The 6,000-nt window shown below is 38.4% G+C and overlaps 1 pseudogene; it reads left to right on the forward strand.

Moving 5' to 3' along the window:
• Positions 1–5,089, forward strand: part of LOC123825775 — a 66,793-nt pseudogene extending 61,704 nt beyond the window's left edge.
• Positions 5,090–6,000: the final 911 nt, after the last annotated feature.

Here is a 6,000-nt window from a genome sequence, read left to right on the forward strand (position 1 = left end):
TTAGATTGCTCCTTCTTGTCTTTTAATTCTCCATTTCTTTGTCCTGGTCACTTTACATTAGAATACGAGGTATTTTCTTTTTCTTAAATTATATTTTATTGATTATGCTATTACAGTTGTCCTGGTTTTCCCTTTTTAGCCCTTTCCACCCAGCACACCCCAATATCCTCAGGCAATGCCTTCACCATTGTTCATGTCCATGGGTCATGTATATAAGTTTTTTGGCTACTCCATTTCCTACACATTACTTTACATCCACACGGCTATTCTATAACTACCTATTTGTGCTTCTTAATCCTGTCACCTCTTTACTCATTCCCCACACCCACCTCCCTAATGGCAACCATCAAAATACTCTCTGTATCCATGATTCTCTGTTCTTTTTGTTTGCTCAGTTTGTTTTTTAGATACAATTGTTAATAGACATATATTTTTTGCCATTTTATTGTTCATAGTTTTGATCTTTTTTTCTTAAATAAGACCCTTTAACACTTCATATAATAATGGTTTGATAATGCTGAACTCCTCTAGTTTTTTCTTGTCTAAGAAGCTTTCTATCTGCCTTTTGATTCTAAATGATAGCTTTGCTGGGTAGAGCAATCTTGGCTGTAGGTCCCTGCTTTTCACAACTTTGAATATTTCTTGCCAATTCCTTCCAGCCTGCAAAGTTTCTTTTGGGAAATCAGCTGAGAGTCTTATGAGAACTTCCTTGTAGGCAACTAATGGTTTTTCTCTTGCTGCTTTTAAGATTCTCTCTTTATCTTTAACCTTTGGCATTTTAATTATGATGTGTCTTGGAGTGGGTGTCTTTGCATCCATCTTATTTCAGACTCTGTGCTTCCTGGATTTGCATTTCTACTTCCTTCACCAAATTAGGGAAGTTTTTTTTTCATTTTTTCAAATAGATTTCCAATTTCTTGCTCTTTCTCTTCTCCTTCTGACACCCCTATGATGCACCATCTTGAAGTTGTCCCAAAGACTGAGTATACTATCTTCATATTTTTGGATACTTTTCTTCTTCTTGTTCTGATTGGTTGCTTTTTGTTTCTTTATGTTCCAAATAATTTATTTGATTCTCAGCTTCATTCACTCCACTGTTGTTTACCTGTAAATTGTTCTTCATTTCAATTAGTGTATCCTTCATTTCTGACTGGATCTTTTTTATGCTGTTGAATTTCTCACTAAGTTCCATGGGCATCCTTATAGCCAGTGTTTTGAACTCTGCATCTGATAGATTGCTTATCTTCATTTTGTTTAGTTTTTTTTTTATGGAGTTTTGATCTGTTCTTTCATTTGGGCCATGTTTCTTTGTTTCCTTATTTTGGCAGGCTCCCTGTGTTTGTTTCTGTGTATTAGGTAGAGCTACTTTGACTCCATGTCTTGGTAGTGTGGCCTAATGTCATAAGTGTCCTGTAGGGTCCAGTGGCACAGCCTTTTCTATCACCCAAGCTGGATACTAGAGGTACACCCTTGGTATGTGCTGAGTACACCCTTCTCTTGTAATTGAGCCTTGGTTGCTGTTGGCAGATTAATGGGAGGGATTTACCCAGGCCAGTCAGATGCAAGGATTGGCTGTGATCACTTACCACCAATATCTACCCTCTGTGGAGGATCAGCTGTATGAGGGTAGGGTGGTGGTGCTCTGATGTAGTCTGTAGCTGTCTACTATTGTGCTGGCCCTGGAGTTTCCTGTGTGGTGCAGGGCAAAGTCAGCCCACTCCTGTGTTTTGGCCTGGGCTACCCTGCCTGAGCTATAATGCAATCTGAGATGGATGCTGCTTGTGCTAAGCTTGGAGATTCCCAGGTGAAGCCAAGCTGTGAACCTAGGCTGGCTGTGCTAGTGTTAGGCCTGGGGCTCACTGAGGCCAGCTGTTGCTTGTTTGAGAGGATTTAGGAAGTTGTGAAGCATGAGCAAAGACCCACCATTCATTTGGAAAAGCACTTTGGGTGGCCTCATAAGTTGGGTGGGGCAGAGTTTTTTGGATCCCCACAGTGGGTCAAACAGTGTTAGCCAGATTAATGGAGCCTCAGATTTGGCACCAGCCTGCTGGCTCTATTGGGGGAGAGCTCACAAAAGGGATAATGGTGTCTGCTCACCTTGATATCAGACACTTCAGTTTCTCCTGCATGCCACTGGTACCCTTCAAGCTGTCACCCTGGTGCTGAAGCTCAGAGGGAGTGAGTCTCAGTAGGTGGGTCCATGTGTAGGTTTGGTTCTGTATGATGGTTGTTCATAGTTTAGTTGTAATTTGATGTGGTTGTATAAGGAAGCAAGTATCACATTTACTTATGTTGCCATCCCAATTTTATTTTTTGCATGTGGATACGCAATTTTTCCAACATTATTGAAGAGACATTCCTTTCCCCATTGTGTGATTTTGGTTTCCTTATTAAAGATCAGTTGATCTCTCCCTGGCTGGTGTAGCTCAGTGGATTGAGCTCAGGCTGGGAATCAAAGTGTCCCAGGTTCAATTCCCAGCCAGGGTACATGCCTGGGTTGCAGGCCATAACCCCCAGCAACCACACATTGATGTTTCTCTCTCTCTCTCTATCTTCCTCTCTTCCCTCTCTAAAAAGAAATAAATAAAAAAATCTTTAAAAAAAAGATCAGTTGATCATAGAATCATGCCTTGTAATATATTTTGAAATCAGAACGTGTGATGCTTCCAATTTTGATCTTTTTTCTCAAGATTGCATTAGCCATTCAAAATCTTTTCTGGTTCCATATTAATTTTAGAATTGATTTTTCTATTTCTGTAAAGAATATCATTGTGATTTTCATGGGGATTGCACTAAATTTCTAGACCACTTTGGGTAGTTTTTAATATTAATTCTTCTAATCCATGAATACAGGATATCTTTCCATTTATCTGTGTTTTCTTATTTTCTTCACCAATACTTTATAATTTTCTAATGTACAAGTATTTCACTTTTTGGTTAAGTTTATTCTTAATTACTTTATTTATTTATTTATTTATTTTGCTACTAAGAATGAGATTGTTTTCTTAATTTTCTTTTTGGTAGTTTATTGTTTGTCTTTAGAAATGCAACCAAATTTTGTGTTCTGATTTTTTATCCCACAACTTTACTAAATTCATTTATTAGTTCTAATACTTATTTTGTTGCATATTTAGAATTTTCTGCATATATACTCATGTCATCTGTAGACAGAGGTAATTTTACTTCTTTCTTTCAAATTTGGATGCATTTTATTTATTTTTCTTGTCCAATTGTCCTGACTAGGACTTCCAGTAGTGTGTTGAATTACAAGTGTTGAGAATGGGCTTCCTTGCCTTGTACCAGATCATGGAGAGAGAACTTTCAGTTTTTCTTCATTGGTTATGATGTTAGCAGTGGGCTTCATAAATGGCCTTTAATGTATTGAGGTAAGTTTCTTCTATACCTATTTTGTTAAGAGTTTTTAATGAAGAATGCATGTTGAACTTTGACAAATACTTTTTCAGTGTTTATTGACATAATCATGTGTTTTTTTTCTTTTATTCCATTAATGTGTCATTCTGTATTGCATTGCTTGACTTGCATGTGTTAAACCACATTTACATGCCAGAGGAAATCTCACTTGGCCATGGTATATAATTCTTTCAATGTGATGTTTAATTTGCTTTGATAATATTTTATTAAGGATTTTGCTGATCTGTGATCATCAGGGATATTGGTCTGTAGTTGTCTTTTCTTAGGGTTTCCTTATCTGGCTGTGGTATCAAGAAAATACTGACTTTGTAAGATGAGTTTAAACTCTCACTAGTTTTTGATCTTGATAGATTATCCCATTCTTCTATAATTGTCCCTAAGTCCAGAAATGCCATTTAAATTGTTTACAATAAAAATTTTCTTTATCTTTATTAGTTAGTTTCCATTAGTTTATTAAAAAGCAATTTACTTCCTCTTCTTGCTAAAATCATGATCTTTCTTTTACAATTATTTTGTTTCCTTCTCTTCTGTAAAAAGATGATTGTGAAAATGAGAACCTTAATATCAAGATAGAAAATAGATAATACTTATGGAAAAAATGGTCTTTGGTGGTGACAGTGAAGTAAAGTATCCCTCAAACTTTTATTTTAGCAAGTCTTCCATTTCATTTTGTGGACTGAAAGGTAATTTGTGCTCCAGAGGAATGGTGACAGAATCAGTGAGTGGAGCAGGTAGCTCTCCCAGGTTGGAAGGGAAGCAGAGAGGTGCAGTACAAAGGCAAGCTTTAATAAAAGCAGGAGGGCTCAGCTCTGATGGCATCATTTTGTTTGCCCAGATGGCATCCTCAATCATGGAACCTTCTCCCAACTTCAGATCCTTGGTTTCATGCTTTTAGCACCCCATTCTTAAGTGGCCTCTTCAAATCATACAACCATCCAGACATCAGAACCCATTTTATCACAAAAAATATATAAATGCAGGTTCAAAAGGTAAGTTTTATGATCACACTTCATTGAGAATTCTTAGCAAACAATTTGTCCATAGATAGAAAAAAAATGTAGGACATTAAAAACCTACATTTTGCTCTACATTTTGCTTGATCTGCAGGCAGATAACCCCCCTGGTGTCCCACACATGGCTTCTCCTTGCCATAGACACCACCCCTAATGGGCTTTCTCTTTTGTTTCAGGGTCAGGCTGTGCAATTTCAGTGAGTATAAGATCTACCCTGAACACAGGAGGCACTACACCAGGACATATAGGAAGGTTTTCCAATTCTTAATGCAAAATGTGAGTAGGCATTCCTTTCCAAGAGGAATCCTTGACAGATAAACTGGACTGTCCCTATAGAAGAAAGCACAAACAGGGACAGTCAGAAGAAACCCAAAAGAAGAGAACCCGACAAGCAGTCAAATTCCAGAGGGCCATCTCTGGTGCTCTCTTGTTGATATAATGGGCAAGAGGAATCAGAAACCTGAAGTTAGGAAAGCTCAAGAGAACAGGCTATCAGGGCTGCTGAGGAAGCAAAAAAGGTTAAGCAAGCAACTAAAAAGACAGCAATGGCTGCTGCTAAGACTCCCTAAGCAAAAGTAGCACCTAAGCAAAAGATTATGAAGGCTGTGAAGGTTTCTGCTCCTCATGTTGGTGGAAAATGCTAAATTGGCCAATCAGATTTTTAAATAAAGACTTACAAAGTTAATAATTTAAAACAAAAACAGATCGGAGGATCTAAGATGGCATTGGAGTAGGAAGGAGCAGATTCGGCTTCCCTCTGCTCAGGGAAGAAAATCCTGACCGATCTATGGAGTAGAGAAGCAAGCAACCAACATACTTCAGGATATGTGAAAATATGGGACCAAGGATTGTGGCAGAACCGAAAAACTGGACCCTAAGAAGAGTGTTGCAACAAGAGTAGGTGGAAGCAGTGAACACCAGGATACCCCCTGGAAGAGGAAACCCAACAACAAAGGAACCATTAACAGATAACAACAGAAGAAGGTGAAGGAGGGAGTGGTAACCACACAAAACTCAATCCAGGACCTATCTGGAAATACAACAAAACAGTAGAGATAGTACCCAATACAAACAACTGAACAAGAGCAAGAGAGAATCCTTAAAACCTTTTATACACAGAAGAACCAGCTTCAACACAACCTGCCCTCACCAGCACAACAAAATACAAGAGGTGGTGGACAGAGTGACCGTCATTTAACCAGATGGTGGGAAGGAACCACCAAAGAAAGACTCAACAGCAATCAAAACCCAAAGGCAAACACAAAGCCAAATTAAATGACAGCCCAAGAACAGTGAGCTTGGGAGATCAAGGAAACTGCACCACTGAAACTCACTGCTATTCTACACCAGAAGTTAACACCACAAACCCAGGGAGCCAGAACAGATCAATTTAAGAAGCTGAGGCTATCAAGAAGAGTCTCACAAACAATGGGAAGACAAAGAAACAATCCCCAAATGAAAGGAAAGGAGGAAGCCTCAGAAATAATGCTAAATGAAATAGAGGCAATTCAACTATCAGATATTGAGTTCAAAGCAATGATTGCCAGGAAGCTCA

The sequence above is a fragment of the Phyllostomus hastatus genome, unplaced genomic scaffold (genome assembly GCF_019186645.2).
Source record: "Phyllostomus hastatus isolate PE091 unplaced genomic scaffold, TTU_PhHast_1.1 phas_contig_65, whole genome shotgun sequence".
NCBI lineage: Eukaryota > Metazoa > Chordata > Mammalia > Chiroptera > Phyllostomidae > Phyllostomus > Phyllostomus hastatus.